This window comes from Camellia sinensis, chromosome 1 (assembly GCF_055761805.1).
Source record: "Camellia sinensis isolate YWXY chromosome 1, ASM5576180v1, whole genome shotgun sequence".
In the NCBI taxonomy this organism is placed as follows: Eukaryota; Viridiplantae; Streptophyta; class Magnoliopsida; order Ericales; family Theaceae; genus Camellia; species Camellia sinensis.
The window spans coordinates 196,579,843-196,602,178 of record NC_138961.1 but is presented as its reverse complement, the minus strand read 5'-3'; the positions used below and the strand labels follow the sequence as shown (position 1 = coordinate 196,602,178).

At 42.0% G+C, this 22,336-nt stretch overlaps 1 long non-coding RNA gene across 1 annotated transcript; it reads left to right on the top strand.

Moving 5' to 3' along the window:
• The first annotated feature begins 5,827 nt into the window (after positions 1-5,827).
• Positions 5,828-7,252, top strand: LOC145801140 (uncharacterized). Its single transcript, XR_014342081.1, has 3 exons — positions 5,828-6,240; positions 6,994-7,074; positions 7,177-7,252. It is a non-coding gene; the product is annotated as an uncharacterized LOC145801140 (long non-coding RNA).
• The last annotated feature ends 15,084 nt before the right edge of the window (positions 7,253-22,336 follow it).

Sequence of the window (22,336 nt, the reverse complement as noted above, 5' to 3'; positions counted from 1 at the left end):
CATACAGAGGCTACCACCAGATAGCAATGTATGCCCTAGATGAAGAGAAGACGTGTAGACGTCCCCGAACGCCCCAGGAGGATGAGTCCCGTTCTGTTTATATTGGGCTCGCTACAATTCAGGACTCTCAAATTGTCACGGTCCTAAATTTGAACCAAAGAGTCCAAATCTGGCAAATCGTTTTGGAAAACAGATTTTTAGAAAAGAAGTGCCAAACATGGACTGCTTTGCCAGATACAGAGTCACCACCTAAATATTTTTTATGGGGGAATTTAGGAAACCCTGACTCGGTGCCAAAGGCCACATGTCCGTCATCACCAAAGTTGCCTCGGCTCGGGAGCTCAGGTACGATTGGGGAAGGTTAGCTATGAGCACCCCCTCTTGCCCGATCCGAAGATCGGCCTCTATTAACCGCGATATCCGTTTTTGAAAACGTTATGTGTTCCTATTCCGGTTATTAGCCTAGAATTACTATGTTATGCGCACAGCAAACAAGTATAGACCAAATCGCCTAAATTGGAATAAAACATTTCATGCTTGTTTTGAAAATGGTTTGCTACTCGCAAGTAGGCTAAAAATGTAGATTTTGCCACCCACAAGTGGGCTTTAGAAAAGATGATTTTGCCACTATCTAGTGGGCTTGAAACTCACAGTTTTAATGCGTTATCCCAATTTAGTTAATTCAACCTCCATCCATCGGCATTCAAGCAGTTATATCACATAAGCAGCTAGCCTCATGGTAATCATGCTATTATGGCAACACTCATACGCATGCGGTATGCTAAAGCAAAACTGCTTACCGAGTACTCCAAGCCAGAACAGAAGCTAGTTAGTAATCATGTGCATGATCCTAGTTCATGTTGAGATGGCTAATGCAACACATACAAGATGCAACTACAATAGGCTCGGCTATCCTAATGATGGCATGTGAAATGCTGCAACTAACAGGTATTCAACTTGGAATTGAAATACAAGTGCAGTTAGTATGATGTACCGAGCCCGGTGCATGCAGGACAAATGTAGGGATACACGCATGCATAGCATAAGATATGCTAATTTAAATATGCCCTAATATTAACCATCAAAAGCAGGTAAGTAAAAGGGAGAAAGAAGTGGGGGATTGGAAGACATGCACACACGCACCCACACTTATTACAAGTTAGCCCTCACTCGGAGGGACCGAAAGAATAATACAATTTAACTAACTAAGAAGATAATTAAATATTACAGACCACCTAATTAATTAAGCAGATTAATTAATCTAATTTAAGCAATAAATAGCCTCGGGAAGAGGGTCCAATGCGATGCGTGCTCGATTCTGCTCGGAAGTCACTGCCATGCACAAGCTGCCTCTGCTTTGACTGTTCTGCTTTTCTGAAGACTGCACAAGTCCCAGGGTTGCTTCTCTGAGTGCTGTGGAGCACCACTGGCCGTGAGGAATAGTCACCGGCCATGGGGAATGGTCATCGACCATAAATTAATCCATCGGCTGCTTATGGATGGCCGGTCGGCACTGCATATGGCCGGCCGGCCAAATCTTCCTGCAGAATCTGTTTTTGACAGCAGCAGAGGGCAAAATATAGTATGGCAATGCATTTCAAGCAATGTATGCACCAATCACACCCCTTATCATATTCATGACTCAAAGGGATATGATTCTCGATTCTCGGACCACCAATCACGCATTTCCATGCATGATGGCCCAAGGAACCAGGTATGCATTTTGATATGGAATGCAATGCACATAATCAAGCAAAGGGGGCTCAACCTCTATCATACTCAACTCAAGAGGTGAAGCATGCATGCCAATACAATGCATCCTAGGTGTGGAGGCTAGTATGCAACATGGCAATGCAATGTGTAATGTAGGTTAGGCACACAACCTAAGTAAAGAAGCATGTAAGGCATGAAGCAATGCAACCTACAAGTATGCAAGACACAATATGGATGTTCAAGCATGCAAGCAAGCATGTGGCTTCATTCAATCATGCAACAACACACTAGTATGCAACAACACACAAGGTGAGCATGCAACAATATGCAAAGGGGTGTACTTAAACTAATTTAGGCAACCCTCAAACAAACCTAAAACAGTGGCCAAAATGATGCAACAAAGGCATGAAAACACACACACAAATATGCATCAACAAGGGCCTAAACATGGAGCATAAGCCATCAACTCTTCAAAGCATGAAAGGGATGGAAAATGCAAGCATATAAGCACATCATGAGATCTGAAATAACATACCAAGTGATTCCAAACCACTAAAACAAAGCAAGGATGGCATGCTAGAGAGGCCAAAGCTTAAGGCATTCAAGAGGGATTGCATGGTAGCTATACAAAGCAAGACATGAATGACTCTAATGACCTAAAACAGTCCCTTAGCACATCAAAATATGCATGTAAGCTTCACAAAGCTTAGCCAAAACACATGAGCATGGTAGTCTAAATGCTATGCATGTATTGAGGCAAATCATGGCATTACAAGGCATGTATGCTAAGCAAGCATGGTGTACCAAAACCAATTAAAAATAGAGCTATATCATGTAGGGCTGGGCACAGAACCCACCCACCCGCACAAACCGCCTGACCCTACCCTACCCGCAGCCTTTTGGGCGGTTTCGAAATAGGTAGGTGGGCGGGTGTGGGTCAAGAATTCTGCCAAAAATCGGGTTCGGGTCGGGTTGCGGTTCTGACCCTACCCAAACCGCAAACCGCGACCCGCGTATATGTTATAAATTTTTTTTATATTTATATATTAATATAATAATATTATATATATATATATAATATATTAGAAAATAAACCTTTATGTTATTTGTTACCCTACCCGTGAAAAGCAGAGCAGCCCGTCTCTATTTCTCTCCTCTCTCCCCCTTTTGTATTTTCCCTTCCCTTCTTAGCCAGCAGGAGCAGCCGGCGATCTGCAGCACAGCAGCAGCAGCGGCGGCGAGGCGAGACGTCGGCGATCGGCAGCAGCACAGCCGGCGATCGGCAGCAGCAAATAACCGGCGATCGGCAGCAAGCAACACAGCCCGGTTCGCTCTCTCTCTCTCTCTCTGTCTCTTTTTCATTCGATTTTTGAAATTAGATGTGGATCTGCAGAAACTTGGGTGTGGATCTGGTTTGGTTTGGAAGTTTGATTAGATTTTTGAAACTTAGATGTGGATCTGGTTTGGTTTGGAAGTTTGATTTTTTAATAATTTATTGTGGATCTGGTTTGGTTTGGAAGTTTGATTAGATTTTTGAAACTTAGATGTGGATCTGGTTTGGTTTGGAAGTTTGATTTTTTAGTCACTTTTTAATATTTTAAGAAAAAATTATGTAAAAGTAAAAAAAATAATTTAATAATTTATTGTGACTTTTTAATTAATTTTTTTTTTGATTCAAATGCTTGGTTCCCAATCATCTACATCTACTAATTCTCAGAACTGTTCTTCCGGATAATTAGAGATAAAAAAATAAAGAGAGAGAGAGAGAGAGAGAGATAACAAATCAGTGTAGTGTGTTAATAATAAAATTTATAACTTTAATTATTAAAGTCATAAATTTTTTCATGCATATATAATTATTTTTCAAAAATACACTTGATTTTTAATTTCTTCAAAAAAAATGCTTCCAACTTAACTTTTTTCTTTACACTTTAGCAAAATTAGTGTAGCCAAAAATGAGAATTGGTTATATTTTCTTTACACTTTAGCAAAATTATTTTTACATTTACCATTGGAATTATTCTAAATCATTTTTATAAATAGGAGAAAGAACCATAATGATTAATCCATGAAAGTAGGAAAATTATTGAATACACATTCTCGACAAATAAAAAACTATAACATACATAATTCATATGTATATTGTGAATTTAAAATTGGTAGCATGTAGGTCACATTCATAATATTAATAAGGTTTATAAGACTGTATTTATTTGATTTATAAACTTGAGTAGAAATTTGAAAACAAAAATGGTGAATGAGATGTGGATGGTTTATTTTATAAGACTCAAGTTTATAAGATTGTATTTATTTTATTTTCATGTTGAAAATAGCTGATGCTTTTGCTAGAATTGTTATGGTTTAGATTCAATTATTAATACCATCCATGACTTAATTGTTATCTCATACTTTTTTAATTTTTTATTACCAGTTTGAATGGATAAAGATAACAATGCTAGTTTTGAATCTACCGGAAGCCCTATTGTTCCACCAGAATCATCTAATTCTCAAACTAATGTTTTCCCATCTGAATCTAAGCCTCCTAAACCCCCGAACAAAAGAAAGAGTGAGAGTAGTGGTGGGAGAGCACCATCCTCGGTTTGGGACCATTTTGATAAGGTTATAGGAGAAGATGGGAAACGTAGAGCAGTGTGTAAGTATTGTTTTAAAGAGTATATGGCCGATTCTAGGACTCATGGGACTAGTAATTTGAGAAGTCATACCCTAATTGCAAACAATTTCCAAACAATGATAAAGATGGGCAACAAACATTGAGTTTTAAATCAAAACAAAATGTCAAAGAGGGTGTTGAGGTTGTGGCAACAAGTTTTAGTTTTGAGGATTGTAAAAGGGCTCTTGCCGAGATGGTGATTATTGATGAGTTACCTTTTCGATTTGTGGAGGGAGTTGGGTTTAAAAGATTTTGTAATGTTGCTGTTCCTAAATTCACACCAATCCCATCTCGTCATACCATAGCAAGAGAGGTGACAAACATATTCAACAACGAGAGGGATAAATTGAGGAGGTTGATGAAGGGTCGTAGAATTTGCTTCACTACGGACACTTGGACTTCTATTCAAAATTTGTGTTACATGTGTCTAACGACTCATTTCATTGATGATAATTGGAAACTACAAAAAAGAATCATAAACTTCCAACAAGTTGAAGATCACAAGGGGGAAACTTTGGGTAGAAAAATTGAGTTGTGCTTGCTTGAGTGGAACATCAATAGTATCTTCACTATAACTGTTGATAATGCTAGTTCCAACAATCTTACCATTCAATACTTGAGAAGGAATACCAAAGATTGGAAGGGGACCATTTTGGAGCATGAGTTTTTGCATATGCGGTGTTGTGCACATATTCTAAACCTTGTTGTGAGTGATGGATTGAAAGAAATGGATGATTCTATTGAAAATATTAGACTTGCGGTTAGGTATGTGAGGTCTTCTCCTAATCGGCAAGATGCTTTTAAGAAGTGTGCGGCCTATCTAAAACTTGTGACTACTGCTCTTGTATGCCTAGATGTACCAACAAGGTGGAATTCCACATATTTAATGTTGGAGGCTGCTGAAAAGTTTGAGAAGGCTTTTAACCGTTTGAAGTATGAAGACTCCAATTTTGAAACTTACTTCAAGGATGTTGATGGTGGGATTAGGAGGATTCCAAATGAGGAGGATTGGAAAAAATGTAGGTTGTTTGTGAGATTTTTGAAACTATTCTACCTTGCAATAAAGAAATTTTCCGGGTCCCTTTTTGTTACTTCCAATGCATTTTATAAAGAGATGTTTAAAATTGAAAGCACAATTAATCAATTAATTTTGGACAATGATGATGTTTTGTGCACAATGGCTATGAGTATGAAGCAAAAGTTCAACAAATATTGGGGGGATGGAAATAAGATTAATTTGTTGTTGTATGTTGCTGTTGCTCTTGATCCTACAAAAAAGATAGCATACTTGGAGTTTTGTTTTACAAATATATTTCATGGAGAAAAGAGGAAGGTGGATGAGATGGTGAACAAAATTGTTTCTTGTTTGACTCGTTTGTACAACCATTATGCCACAATTTATTCATCAAATGAGAGTGTCTCGAGGGTGACTGAAGTGGAGACAATGGTGATTGATGAGGATGATTTGGATTCTCAAATGGAGTCCCAATTTAATTCATATTTGGAAGGGCGCTTCACTAGTGGAAGCAAGTCGGAATTAGACAAGTACTTGGGCGAGGTTGAACATTTTGCAAAAAATCAGACATTTGAGATATTGGAATATTGGAAGAATAATGCAACAAAGTATAGAGTGTTATCTCAAATAGCAAAGGATGTGTTGGCCATGCCCATTTCTACCGTTGCTTCGGAGTCGGCTTTCAGTACCGGGGGATGTATCCTTGATCCATTCCGTAGTTCACTTGCCCCTTCCATGGTTGAAGCTCTTGTATGCACACAAAATTGGCTTAAAAGCAACCTTCCAATTTCTCTTCGACAAGCAATGGATGATGTTGAGGAATTTGAGCAATACGACTCGGGTAATATGTGAATATCTCTTCATTTTTAATTCTATTATTATTTTTACTATGCAAGTTTATTTATCTTCTCTTGTTGACTTATGCTTAGGGGTGTGCATAATATCGCCGAAACCGCCAAAACCGCACCGAACCGCACCGCCAAGGCAAATTCATTATTATTTGTCAATCGAACCGCCGATTTTTGGTAAGAAAAATGGCAAATTCTAGTGACACTTTTATCAATCCGCCGGTTTCTATTTTTCTTCCAAACCGCACCGACCCGCACCGCTATTAAATCATGTTTTATAGGATTCTAAAAATTCTTTTTTACTTAAATTTGCTTGTTGTTCTATACCTTAGAATATAGTATTACATTACTGCTCGAGGGGAATTTTATGTATTGTATTTCATCATTGTAGCTTCCACAGATGCTTGTAATGAACTGATGGCATAGTCGTTGATATTATCATGTTGTTGCTACATTTGCTGCATCAGAAGAAAGCTTCGCAAGATGCTTAACATCACGATATCTCTCGTCTTTTTTACTCTTTGATTTAAGTTTTGTAATTTGAATTATATTTTTTATAAACCGCCAATCCGCCCGAACCGCCAAGGCAAATCCGCCATTATTTGCCAACCAAACCGCCGGTTTTTGATAAGGAAAATGACAAATTCTAGTGACACTTTTATCAATCCGCCACCCGCCATACGGTTTCTATTTTTCTCTCAAACCGCACCGACCCGCACCGCGCACACCCCTACTCATGCTTTTAGGTACTTTGGAGCCATGTTCCTCTTCAACCCCAAAGTCTAATGTAGATGCTATAATTGAACTTTAATGTTCATTTGGCTCATGTGTGAGATTTTTCTAATTAGTTGAGATCAGCTTAATGTTTATTTATTCATATCTATTTATTTATATTTATTAATTTGGCTCATTGGAATTTTTTTTGGCAGATTGTTGGATGAGATTGGACATTGGAAGATGGACCTAAAGAGTTTAGTGAAGCCTTGAATGGATACCACCTTTTCAAATTATTTTGGATGGAGTTTGTAGACAATGTTATTTTAGTTTGTAACTAATTTTTATTATTATTATTATTATTTTGGATGAATGTAAAATTAATTGGAGCACTAAATTTTAGGTAAGCTTGCTTTAGATTTTGGATGGATGGATAGATGAAAACTAATTTATTTTAGTTTCTAACTAGTTATTATTATTATTTTTGCATTTTGGATTAATAGGTAAGCTTTGGATTATGGATGGATGGAGATAACTAGTTATTATTATTATTTTTACATTTTGGATGAATGTAAAATTTAGGTAAACTTTAGATTATGGATGGATGGAGATGACTAGTTATTATTATTATTTTTGTATTTTGGATGAATGTAAAATTTAGGTAAGCTTTGGATTATGGATGGATGGAGATTGATTTTAGTGTGAATTTTAATGTTTTAGTTTGTAATTAGTTTTATCAATTATTTTTGTATTTTGGAAGAATGTAAAATTTATTATATCATTATATGGGCATTTATGTTATCATGAAATTTAATTTATAACTTTTCCATAAATAATAAAAAAATGCTTAAAAAGTAGCCCAACATGTCAAATTTGTTCAAATTAATATCATAACTAAGTCCAATTTAAAAAAAGCCCAAACCGCAAACCGAACCGCACCCGCCCGCACAACCAACTGACCCACCCGCACAACCCGCGAACTGTACTGCGAGCGGTTGCGGGTCTGTTTTCTCAAACCCGCATGTGTGCGGGTCGGGTCGGTTTTGACCTGCACCCGGCCAAAACCGACCCGCGATCAGCCCTAATATCATGACATAACAAGCATAAATATCAGTCAAGGCATGGTCAACATGAACCTGAACATGATGCTCACTAAAGAGGCAAAAATGGCCATTTTCAAGGACAACAAGGAGAGGGGGTGGCCCTCTCCTTCTTAGGACCTCAAGGCACCATCCCCACCACTGAAATCCCTCAAGATTTCAGCGGTGAGGAGGCCCAAACACAATGGTCCCGGAGCTCACCCAAAATGGCACAAAATGGGGCCAAACAAGCCCTAAGAGGGGTCAAACAACCCCAAAGCTCAAAACACACTTAAACAACTATTTTAAGAAGGTAAAAACAGAACTTTTATATGTTATATGCAAAGCCTAAAAACAGTTGCAAGATAGACAAAAAAATTATGCAAAAATGGGGAATAAAGGGTGAAGTTCTTACCCTTGAAGACCTTCTTCAAAAAAAGGTGGACCAGCAGCTTCCTCAGGTCCAAACCAGCTCCAAAACTTCAAGAACAACCTCCAAGGACCTCAGTTCCAAGAGAAGGTGTAATGGTGGGTGTTTGTGTGCAATACTAAGACTTAAAACACACACAAATACACAAAGAGAAAGAGATATAGAGATAGGATATATACAAACCCTAACCCTAGAACTCAAAACTCTGGAAAATGTTGTCCAACCTAGAGGAGGGAGAAGAGCCTCCTTTTTATAGACAATCCCTCTTGTCAAGCTTCCAAAGCAAGCTAGACAAGAGGGAAATCCCTCCATACACGTGTATGGAGGGGAGCAGAGTGTATGCCAGCTAGCACAACTGGCATAAAAAATATCTGCAAAAGCAGATGAACAGTGATCGGCCAGCCAAAAATGCAATTTGACCGAAAAAGATGGCCGGTCGACCATCTAGAGTGCCGGTCGGCCAAATACTTGGCCGGTGGCAACAAAACACAGCCGGTGGCCTCAAGCCATGGCCGGTGGAGTGTGGGGATGTCTCACAAGCCATTCCCTATCCTCTAAAGCAAAACACAAGTGTTTGGTGCAAAACCAGACACAAAACAGTCGAGTCGAGAGATCCTGAGGCAGGGCGCGTAGCCGAGACCTCCGGGAACTCAAGACGAACACGAACAAGGATGATCACCGAGTGTTCAAACGGTGACGTCCAAGTCTTGAGGACGGTCAAAAATGGGGTGTCTACAGTTGCCCCTCTTTGACAGAACTCGAAAGTCATAACAATGACGGGAGTGAGTGTCAAAGCCCAGATACGACCCATTTTTGACAAGGCCGAAGACTTAGACAAAGCATACAAGTTACAGATAAGATATGCGCCCGAGGGCAGGGGAAAAATGCAAGACAATGCACAAAGTCGAGCATAACTTATGATCATGCAAGAAACATAGGGACGTATCCCGGTGTTTCGGAAAGGTATAAGCATTGGAACGTATTCCAAATGCTCTTAACCAAAGAGGGAGAAACATAGGGACATATGCCAGTGTTTCGAAACGAAGGAGAAACATAGGGACGTATCCCAGTGTTTCAGAGTGGTTCAAGCATTGGAACGTATTCCAAATGCTCTTAACCAAAGAGGGAGAAACATAGGGACATATCCCGGTGTTTCGAAAAGGTATCAGCATTGGAATGTATTCCAAATGCTCGTAACCAAAGAAGGAGAAACATTAGGACATATCCCGCTGTTTCGGATTGAGTGAGAAACAAAGGGACGTATCCCGGTGTTTTGGAATGGTGTGAGCATTGGAACGTATTCCAAATGCTCTTAACCAAGGGGGGGAGAAACATAGGGACATATCCCGGTGTTTCAGAATGGTGTGAGCATTGGAACGTATTCCGAATGCTTTTAACCGAAGATGGAGAAACATAGGGACGTATCCCGGTGTTTCGGAATGGTGTGAGCATTGGAACGTATTCCGAACGCTTTTAACCAAAGAGGGAGAAACATAGGGACGTATCCCGGTGTTTCGAAATGGTAGGAGAAACATAGGGACGTATCCTGGTGTTTCAGAAGGAAGGAAAAACATAGGGACGTATCCCGGTGTTTCGGAAAAGAAGAAGAAACATAGGGACGTATCCCGGTGTTTCGGAAAAGAAGAAGAAACATAGGGACGTATCCCGGTGTTTCGGAAAGATAGAAAAATGTAGGGACGTATCCCGGTATTTGAAAAAAGAGAAGAAACATAGGGATGTATCTCGGTTATTCGGAAAGGTATAGAAACATAGGGACGTATCCCGGTGTTTCAGAAAGGAAGGAGAAACATAGGGACGTATCCCGGTGTTTCGAAAAGAAAGAGAAACATAGGGACGTATCCCGGTGTTTCGGAATGGAATGAGAAACATAGGGACGTATCCCGGTGTTTCGAAAAAGAGGAAGAAACATAGGGACGTATCCCGGTGTTTCAAACAAGGAGAAGAAACATAGGGACGTATCCCGGTTTTCAGAAAGGAATGAGAAACATAGGGACGTATCCCGGTGTTTCGGAAAAGAGGAAGAAACATAGGGACGTATCCCAGTGTTTCGGAAAAGAAGAAGAAACATAGGGACATATCCCAGCGTTTCGAACAAGGAGAAGAAACATAGGGACATATCCCGGTGTTTCGAACAAGGAGAAGAAACATAAGGACGTATCCCGGTTTTCAGAAAGGAATGAGAAACATAGGGATGTATCCCGGTGTTTCGGAAGGGAATAAGAAACATAGGGACATATCCCGGGTGTTTCGAAAAGGAAAAGAAACATAGGGACGTATCCCAGTGTTTCGGAAAAAGAAGGAGAAACATAGGGACGTATCCCGGTGTTTCGGAAGGAAGGAGAAACATAGGGACGTATCCCGGTGTTTCGGAAGGAAGGAGAAACATAGGGACGTATCCCGATGTTTCGGAAAAAGAAGAAGAAACATAGGGACGTATCCTGGTGTTTCAGAATGAAGAAGGAGAAACATAGGGACGTATCCCGGGTGTTTCGAAAAGGAGAAGAAACTTAGGGACGTATCCCGGTGTTTCAAGAACAGAGAAAAACGTAGGGACGTATCCCGGAGTTTCGGAACTAAAGAGTGTGCATAACAATGCGATTAAACTGTGCATAACAATGCAAGTAGAATGTGCGTGACTACGCAAGTGAAGAGGTGCGTGACAATGTAAATATAATGTGCATAACAATGCAGGTGTAACGGTGCATAACAATGCTAGATAGATGTGCATAACAATGCAACGAATGGTGTGCGTAACAATGTGAGAAATGGTGTGCATAACGATGCGACGAATTTACAACTTCAAAAGCGCGTTTGAAACAAAATGCCGAATAAGGAAATACAAGCCTTAACGAGACCAAATCCAAACGCGACCTCCGATTTATCTCCTGGAGGGGTTTGTAACACACTCCGCTTAAAAAGGGTACACCCTGTTTATATTGGCGAGAGATAACATCTGCTACTGCTTTAATTGCTATTCTGACTTGAAGCAGGCTTAAGCTTGGAGTAGAGGCACACTCATTCTTCGGAGCACTGACAAGGCCTGAAGAGGTACATCCGGAGTATAATCACGGAATTTGCTGAAGGTGAAACACACTCAGATGCTTCGGTTTTCCCTCTTTTCTTTTGCTTTGTAGTCTGGAACCCATATAGCTTCAAATAGGTCCTTATTTTACTGTTCTTGCATGACCTGGGTTGAACCCTGCGGTTTTAAGAAAGAATAAATTCTTGTTTTACACAAATGCGGAGAATGGCACAGCACTCTGAGCACAAAACGATTTGATTGAAATTGAGAAATGAGTTCTCGATCGGGTATTGAGCCTAAGATTGAACACAGCGCACTACGACTCAACAATGGAAAACAAAAGGTAAGCAACCAAAACACATCGAGTCATGCTCGGGACGACTCAAAGCAAGAATCGAGACAAACAAAACAAAAGGCACGACACACAGACGTGCTAAAAAGATAAGAGACCTCTCAGTGCACGAGGAGCCAGTTTCTCCGGATATTATTTTCCACCATTTTTCTCATTTGTGATTCTCACATCACTCGGCCCTCAGGCTCTGTTTTTCTGAAAAAACCTTTTTTCTCACTTTTTCTCTCAACGCACATCTCTCTATTCTTCAATCTCTCATTTTTTTATCCCTCCCCTGGGTGGTTGCTGGATAAACAAGAAGTTGCGGGCTCTTGCCCCTAGCATTCAGCTGGATTCTCATTCTTGTTCACAACAGTGAGTTTCTCCCACATAGGGGTTGCGCTATAATTGGGTGTGTAGCAAATCTGCAGCTAACATTGGTTAATGATGCTCTGCTGGGGAGTTTGGACGTGATCAGATCTGTCCAAATGAGGGAGTGGAATATCTTGATCCATTCCAGTTCGTGCTTTGCACTTGGCTTGATGCCTCGTTACTCAGAGGGTGAGAGAGCTTTCAGCCCTTTTGCTGTTAACTTCAGTGGTGCCCTTTTTTCAGCAGATATAGTGCCCTTCTGGCAAGTAGTTGACGACGGGGAAAAGACGAAACACTTGACTCAACTGTGCCCCTATTTCATCATTTTGACCATTTTTTGTTCTTGGCTTTCTACTAAAACAATTTTGACCAAAATGAGAGTTAGATTAACATGCTTGTTTAATTTTCTGATTTAAAATCATGCAAGTTAGGTTATAAGCACTGAAAATTTTCCTTTTTGGGTCTAAGAAATGGTTCAGTTTCGGAAAAGATGGAATAATTTTTGAAAGATCAGTCAACCTCAGTAAAAATTCTCAAAAAAAAAAAAAATTGTTTTTGCAAACAACCACTGCTCAACGAGCACGGAACTTACTCTTGAGATGTACAACCTCAGATCCCAAGGAAAATTGCCCCTTGTTTGAGGAGAGCTGCATGGCAACGGAAAGTTGCCCCTTGTTTGAATAGCACCGCTGCGCATTGGCAACGGAAAGTTGTCCCTTGTTTGGATAGTACCACAGCGCATTGTAATCAGTCCTCGGGGTGACGATCACAACCGAACTCTCGGATACAGAGAAGACAAAGATGACCAGAACTATCACATGGACACAGTCGAATTTGAAGTGTTTGTGGCTGGACTTCAGAATGAAGTTGCCTACGTATCCCAAACATGGGAATCAGGCCTTACATAGTTTGGGGTTTAAGGTACACTCGTATATTAACCCTTACCTTTTATGCTCTAACTTTTGCCAAGGCCGCCCTTCCGGGTTTTCAACCTTGCGAGTTTTGTTTTTCTTTTCTTTTTTCATTTCTTTTCTTCTTCTTTTTTTGCATCTTTTTCTTCTTCTTTTTTTTTTCACTTTTTGCATTTTCTTCATTTTTTTTTGGATTTTTCTCTTTTGTTCTTTTCTTTTCTTTTTTTTTTCGCTCTAACTTTTGCTTGGGTCGCGCTTTCGGGTTTTCGGCCCAGCGAGCCTCTCAAGGGTAAAAGTGTAGCTTGGTCCATGTCAAATGGTCCTGAGATCTCGAATCTGTCTGAATCCAGGAGAGTGACTGCTGTTCGCTGACAATGTAGGAGTCCATCCCATGGGGGCTGGATTTGCCCCTAGTGTTGTGGATAGGAACTCAGTTGTTCTTTAGCAATACTTTCTTCTTTCTTCTCTTCTGGGGTTTGGCATTCTTGCCAGTCTTCATTGATTTGCAGGATGATCCATCTTCGGCTCTTCGAGCACATTTGAAATTCTTTGCCGCTAGTTCCAGGGGTGCTTCTGGTCTAGCTTTGCAAGCTTCTTTTGATGACATCTGATATTCTTGATCTGACTTTCTTGCCTCTTGTTCGAAGGCTGCTTTGAATCTGGCCACACAGGCCTCACGTTGTAGTTGACCATTGAACATTTTGAATTTAAGTCCAAGGTTTGACAATGAGGGGTCGAGTCTTGAGGCTGAGAGCAATCCTAGGCTGCACAATCTCAAGAGTGATTCCACATAGGTCTTCGCAAGATCACGCAAAATAGTTTTTGAAATCTTTTAAGAAAGCGACAAATCGCTCGCGCTGAAGACAATGTAGAACCGATCTGGATTAAGTCAGGATCCTTCTCAGTACTCACATTAACAAGCATGATCTCGATCATTAAGGGCTTAGCATGCCTCTCTTTCTCTCAATTGATCAAATTTTGCAAAACCCGAGGAATTCCTTCATTTTTGTTTTTTTTCGCAATGTTTCGAAAAAAGTTTTGGAAAACTTAGGTCGATGCAATGAATTCAAGGCACAGAAAAGACACAGCTTCTAGTCAAATACTGCCATCTCATTTAGAATTTCTGGCACAACTGGCACACGGCAGAAGCAAACACAAGAGTGTGAAAATCACTGCTGTTCCATTCAGATCTGTTGGCGTAACTGGCTCCAAGGCAGAAACAGACTCGAAAGAAAGCAAAAAGACAAACACAAAACAAGCAAGTGATGTCCGAGGTAACACCCCCGAAAGCACCCGACTCTAACAAAACAGGACTGACTCAACACAACAAGACAGACCCGACTGACTCAGTATGAAAAGACTGACTCAATACAAAATGACAAGACTGACCCAATACCAAGTCAGAAAGCACAAAAACTAGCATTCGCAAAATGTTCAAAATAGTGCGTGCCATATGCCACATCCGGAATAAACTGAGCGCCGCCCGCAGGTGGTTCATCCCTCTATCACATCACATTATCCCCCACAAGTTCACTAATCAAGTGCCGATAGACTTTGCAGAGCTTGGTGCGACGATGACCTCATTGTCAATCAGATTTTGTATCTCGTGGTGGAGATGGACGCAACTGTCGGTGTCATGACCGGTTTGTTGATGAAAAGCACAGTACTTAGTCGGGTCATGCTTTGTAGGGAGAGAATCGGGTAAAGGCCGTTGTTCTAACGATTTCAGATGTCCTTTCCTGAGTAGGACCTCTAGAGCTTTAGACAAAGGCATAAAAAGTGGGGTGAAAACCCTCTTGCCTCGGGGTAGATAGTCCGAAGTTCGGGGGTTTGAAGTGGATGCACCAACAAAGGGGGTGGCTGCTCTTGGTGTAGTGGTGGCGACCATGCCTATGTCTGAGGTCCTAGCAGCTGCGTCACCACCGGTGGTCGCATTCAAACTGCGGGTAAACGCCCTCCTGGGCTGCTCCTTCTCTTGGTCAATGAGGCCCTGCTTCATAGCATCCTCGATCTGTACTCCCATCTTATGCAGATCTGAAAAGGTAGGGAAGTGGAGCACGATCATTTTCTGCATCAGTTTGGGTTGGAGGTTGCGGATAACCATCCTTATCTGGTCTTTGTCGGAAGGCCTTGTAGGCATCATCGAGGCCTTTGCTCTCCACCTCGCCACAAACTCTGAAAAACCCTCATTTGGCTCTTGGCAGGTGACTTCAAGATCACGAGTTGTGACCTCAATCTGTGTGTTGTAGGAGTATTGAGCAGTGAAGGCCCCAGCCATCTCTTTCCAATTCTGTTTCACAGAGTTCTCCAATTTCGCATACCAGATTGCGGCTATCCCAGATATGGTTCGGCCGAATAGTGACAGCTTCTGGGCTGTAGTCAAACCCATTGGTCTCAGGATATCAGAAAACAGTTGGAGGTGCACCATTGGGTCTCCAGAGCCATCGAATCGATCGATATGTGGCATCTTGAACCGATCCGGTAATGTCACCACTGAGTCGGTATAACCATCCTCTATGTCTGGAATGGATTGAGCTCCTTGAGACTTCTTGAATAGCTTTCCAGTTTACTCACCTTTAGTGCTGTGGGGTCCACCTCGAACGCAAATGGGGAATCCGGTAGGTTGGTTCGTGCTTTGGAAAGCTGGGGTAGAACCGGAGGCGGAGCTCGCCCGACTGGAATGTCCGTATCATCCTGGACGTGGTTTGCCTCCCCGAGTATGGGAACTCTTGGTGTGGGAGGAGAATGTTGTGAAGTAGATACTCCAGTTTGCTGCTCTAACCTGGCAATTGTCTCTGCTTGCTGGGCTATAGTCGCGGCCTGTTGTTTGGAAAATTCTGCTTGATGGGCGGCGTCTTGCTGCATGGCTTTCATACTATCCTGGAGTTGGCGCACCATCTCTTCCAGACTCGACATATTGTCCTGGTCTAACCGAGCGACCGGTATATCTCCCTGAGGTAAAAATAGATATCTCAACCCAACTGTGCACAGGTAAGGTGGATAATGACCGCTGATCCGAAGACTGTTGAACTAATGATCTGTGCTCGACTGGCGTTTTTACCCGGTCTCTGGTGAAGGAACACTGATTGCCCTTGAACTGAATCTTTGACCTGACAAAGTCTATCAGCACAAGTCCAATGTACCTGGGGGATAGTGGAGCCTTCTGAAGCTATAGTTCCAGGACTACCTAACAAAAGAGAAAACAGACAGCATCTCAGCCCAATTTCACTGGAACGGATAGCGGAACGACTGTACTCAATACTGATAACTGTTCCCCAAATATCTGTCCCAAAATTGATACCCTCGGGTAAAACTGATTCCCCAAATACTGATACTGATGCCCACAGGCCTGATGCTCAAACTTGTAAACTGATACATGCATTCCCTGTAGAGACGCACTCTAAAAGCACATAACAAGCAAGTGAGAGCCAAAACACCCCTATGGAGGGGTAGGGTTTCCCTGTCCTATTTTTGTCAGGAGCTAGGGTTTCACTATGCACGCAACAGTTTTCAAACAACCTAACATCGGGTAAGCAACCTGTCCTAGTTTAGAATAGTCACTATGGATTTCGATATGCACTAGGTCGAATGGTCGAAAAGGGTGCCCCGGTAAAACCGGGGTTTGTGTTCCCATACTGTCAGAGCCCACAACCGGTCAGTCTTATGGCATGCTTTGACAAAGTCAAGCCTCCAGCAAACCGTTCAGGAATGGCAGATGGCAAACACGGTGTCCTAGGCGCACCAATGCACATGCAATGCAAAGAGACACATAAATGAAATCAAAACAGGATATCATGAGTTCGAGTCAAGCTCTCTAAGATCCCTAGCAGAGTTGCCAGAAACTGTAGACGTCCCCGAACGCCCCAGGAGGATGAGTCCCGTTCTGTTCATATTGGGCTCGCTACAGTTTAGGACTCTCAAATTGTCACGGTCCTAAATCTGAACCAAAGAGTCCAAATCTGGCAAATTGTTTTGGAAAACAGATTTTTAGAAAAGAAGTGTCAAACATGGACTGCTTTGCCAGATACAGAGTCGCCACCTAAATATTTTTTATGGGGGAATTTAGGAAACCCTGACTCGGTGCCAAAGGCCACGTGTCCGTCATCACCAAAGTTGCCTCGGCTCGGGAGCTCAGGTACGATTGGGGAAAGTCAGCTATGAGCACCCCCTCTCGCCCGATCCGAAGATCGGCCTCTACTAACCGCGATATCCATTTTTGAAAACGTTATGTGTTCCTATTCCGGTTATTAGCCTAGAATTACTATGTTATGCGCCCAGCAAACAAGTATAAACCAAATCGCCTAAATTGGAACAAAACATTTCACGCTTGTTTTGAAAATGGTTTGATACTCGCAAGTAGGCTAAAAATGTAGATTTTTCCACCCTCAAGTGGGCTTTAGAAAAGATGATTTTGCCACTATCTAGTGGGCTTGAAACTCACAGTTTTAATGCATTACCCCAATTTAGTTAATTCAACCTCCATCCACAGGCATTCAAGCAGTTATATCACATAAGCAGCTAGCCTCATGGTAATCATGCTATTATGGCAACACTTACACGCATGCGGTATGCTAAAGCAAAAATGCTTACGAGTACTCCAAGCCAGAACAGAAGCTAGTTAGTAATCATGTGCATGATCCTATTTCATGTTGAGATGGCTAATGCAACACATACAAGATGCAACTACAATATGCTCGGCTATCCTAATGATGGCCTGTGAAATGCTGCAACTAACAGGTATTCAACTTGGAATTGAAATACAAGTGCAGTTAGTATGATGTATCGAGCCCGGTGCATGCAGGACAAATGTATGGATGCACGCATGCATAGCATAAGATATGCTAATTTAAATATGCCCTAATACTAACCATCAAAAGCAGGTAAGTAAAAGGGAGAAAGAAGTGGGGGATTGGAAGACATGTACACACGCACCCACACTTATTACAAGTTAGCCCTCACTCGGAGGGACCGAAAGAATAATACAATTTAACTAACTAAAAAGCTAATTAAATATTACAGACCACCTAATTAATTAAGCAGATTAATTAATCTAATTGAAGCAATAAACAGCCTCGGGAAGAGGGTCAAATGCGATGCATGCTCGATTCCGCTCGGAAGTCACTGCCATGCACAAGCTACCTCTTCTTTGACTGTTCTACTTCTCTGAAGACTGCACAAGTTCCAGGGTTGCTTCTCTAAGTGTTGTGGAGCACACCAGTCGTGAGGAATAGTCACCGGCCATGGGGAATGGTCATCGACCATAAATTAACCCATCGGCTGCTTATGGATGGCCGATCGGCATTGCATATGGCCGGCCGGCCAAATCTTCCTGCAGAATTTGTTTTTGACAGCAGCAGAAGGCAAAACATAGCATGGCAATTCATTTCAAGCAGTGTATGCACCAATCACACCCCTTATCATATTCATGACTCAAAGGGATATGATTCTCGATTCTCGGACCACCAATCGCGCATTTCTATGCATGATGGACCAAGGAACCAGGTATGCATTTTGATATGGAATACAATGCACATAATTAAGCAAAGGGGGCTCAACCTCTATCATACTCAACTCAAGAGGTGAAGCATGCATGCCAATGCAATGCATCCTAGGTATGGAGGCTAGTATGCAACATGGCAATGCAATGTGTAATGTAGGTTAGGCACACAACCTAAGTAAAGAAGCATGTAAGGCATGAAGCAATGCAACCTACAAGTATGCAAGACACAATATGGATGTTCAAGCATGCAAGCAAGCATGTGGCTTCATTCAATCATGCAACAACACACTAGTATGCAACAACACACAAGGTGAGCATGCAACAACATGCAAATGGGTGGACTTAAACTAATTTAGGCAGCCCTCAAACAAACCTAAAACAGTGGCCAAAATGATGCAACAAAGGCATGAAAACACACACACAAATATGCATCAACAAGGGCCTAAACATGGAGCATAAGCCATCAACTCTTCAAAGCATGAAAGCGATGGAAAATGCAAGCATATAAGCACATCATGAGGTCTGAAATAACATACCAAGTGATTCCAAACCACTGAAACAAAGCAAGGATGGCATGCTAGAGAGGCCAAAGCTTAAGGCATTCAAGAGGGATTGCATAGTAGCTATACAAAGCAAGACATGAATGACTCTAATGACCTAAAACAGTCCCTTAGCACATCAAAATATGCATGTAAGCTTCACAAAGCTTAGCCAAAACACATGAGCATGGTAGTCTAAATGCTATGCATGTATTGAGGCAAATCATGGCATTACAAGGCATGTATGCTAAGCAAGCATGGTGTACCAAAACCAATTAAAAACAGAGCTATATCATGACATAACAAGCATAAATATCAGTCAAGGCATGGCCAACATGAACCTGAACATGATGCTCACAAAAGAGGCAAAAATGGCCCTTTTCAAGGACAACAAGGAGAAAGGGTGGCCCTCTCCTTCTTAGGACCTCAAGGCACCATCCTCACCACTGAAATCCCTCAAGATTTCAGCGGTGAGGAGGCCCAAACACAATGGTCCCGGAGCTCACCCAAAATGGGGTCAAACAAGCCCTAAGAGGGGTCAAACAACCCCAAAGCTCAAAACACTCTTAAACAACTATTTTAAGAAGGTAAAAACAGAACTTTTATATGTTATATGCAAATCCTAAAAACAGTTGCATGATAGACAAAAAAACTATGCAAAAATGGGGAATAAAGGGTGAAGTTCTTACCCTTGAAGACCTTCTTCAAAAAAAGGTGGACCAGCAGCTTCCTCAGGTCCAAACCAGCTCCAAAACTTCAAGAACAACCTCCAAGGACCTCAGTTCCAAGAGAAGGTGTAATGGTGGGTGTTTGTGTGCAATATTAAGACTTAAAACACACACAAATACACAAAGAGAAAGAGATATAGAGATAGGATATATACAAACCCTAACCCTAGAACTCAAAACTCTGGAAAATGTTGTCCAACCTAGAGGAGGGAGAAGAGCCTCCTTTTTATAGACAATCCCTCTTGTCAAGCTTCCAAAGCAAGCTAGACAAGAGGGAAATCCCTCCATACACGTGTATGGAGGGGAGCAGAGTGTATGCCAGCTAGCACAGCTGGCATAAAAAATATCTGCAAAAGCAAATGAACAGTGATCGGCCAGCCAAAAATGCAATTTGACCGAAAAAGATGGCCGGTCGACCATCTAGAGTGCCGGTCGGCCAAATACTTGGCCGGTGACAACAAAACACAGCCGGTGGCCTCAAGCCATGGTTGGTGGAGTATGGGGATGTCTCACAAGTCATTCCCTGCCCTCCAAAGCAAAACACAAGTGTTTGGTGCAAAACCAGACACAAAACAGTCGAGTCGAGAGATCCTGAGGCAGGGCGCGTAGCCGAGACCTCCGGGAACTCAAGACGAACACGAACAAGGATGATCACCGAGTGTTCAAATGGTGACGTCCAAGTCTTGAGGACGGTCAAAAATGGGGTGTCTACAAGACGGCATTCATTACCCCGAAAGGATTCTATTGTTATGGAGTGATGCCTTTCGGGTTAAAGAATGCAGGAGCAACCTACCAGCTGTTAGTGACCAAAATGTTTAAGCATCTGATTAGGAAGACAGTAGAAGTCTACATTGATGACATATTCGTGAAGACCAAGGAGCTTGGAAACCATTTGGCTGATTTGAAGACAGATTTTAATGTCCTAAGAACATATTGGCTCCGACTTAATGCTTCAAAATGTGCATTTGGAGTTAGGTCTGGTAAGTTCTTGGGATAATTGGTCACCAGAAGGGGCATTGAGGCAAGCCCAGATCAAATCAAGGCCATCATTGACTTAAAGAGCCTAATGTCAGCCAAGCAGGTCTAGATTTTGACCGGCAAGGCAGCAGCCCTGAATAGATTTATCAGTCGAAGTTCTGATAAGTATAAACCATTTTTTAGTTTGTTAAAAAAAGCCACGTATTTTTTGTGGACAGAAGAGTGCGAAGTCGCCTTGGTCGACTTGAAGAAATGCCTGACAACAGCTTCAGTTCTGTCAAATCCACTACCTGAAGAAGAGTTGTTTCTATACTTGGCAGTTTTAGACCGAGCAGTGAGTGCAGTGGTACTCCGAGAAGAGGAGGGAGAACAAAATGCGGTATGCTATGTGAGCAAAACCCTAGCAAGTGCAGAAACTAGGTACCTCCCCTTAGAGAAGTTAACACTAGCCTTAGTGATGGCTTCCAAAAAGTTGAATCACTACTTCCAAGCCCACAAGATTGTGGTGCTAACTGAACATCCCTTGAAGTCCCTATTGCAGCATGGAGATCTGACAGGAAGAATGGCCAGATGTGCAGTGGTACTAGGCCAATATGACTTGGAATTCAGGCCTAGAACGACAATCAAGGGCCAGGTTCTGGCCAGCTTTGTGGCTGAGTTCACTCTTGGCGCAATCCCAAGACGGGCTCCTGTGAGCGCGGTTTAGGATGCCTAGGGGAACCAGAAGAAACCCAATTGGGGTCAAAGGATCCCATGCCAGCAAAACAGAAAAATGCAGAACAACCAATACCCTGCGACATCTACATCGACAATTCCTTCCGCATGCTTATTGATGGAAGTTCAAACCATCAAGAAGCGGGGGAATGAGTGGTTTTGGTATCGCTAGATGGGCAAATGATTGAGCAATCTATTCATTTAGGGTTCAAGGCCTTAAACAACAAAGCAGAGTATGAGAAGCTGATTGCAGGACTGAAACTAGCAGCAGTTATGGAAGCCGATGAGGTGGTAGTTTTCTGTGACTCACAGCTTATTGTGAATCAAGCAACGGGTGAATATGCAGCCCAAGATGAAAGGATGATAACATACATAAAAGAGGTTGTTAGGCTACTCGTATTGTTCTAGGATTGCCGGCTACAACAGGTTAGCCAAGATGATAATAGCTACACCGACGCCTTGGCTAACCTGGCCAGCGCTATGAAATCAGGTGAGGCTAAGACAATAATGGTTGATTATTTGTCAAGCCCAAGTGTAGAGCCTTTGATAACAGAGTACGAAGCAACGTGCGTAGAAATGGGTCTTAGCTAGATGGATACCATAGTTGTATTCCTCAAAGAGGGCAGACTGCCAAAGGAGAGAAAGGCGACGCACAAAACTAGGTTGAAGTCGACCAGATTCTGCCTGTTAGCAGAAGGCCATCTGTACATAAGATCCTTCACTGGACCTTTACTCCGGTGTGTGCATCCC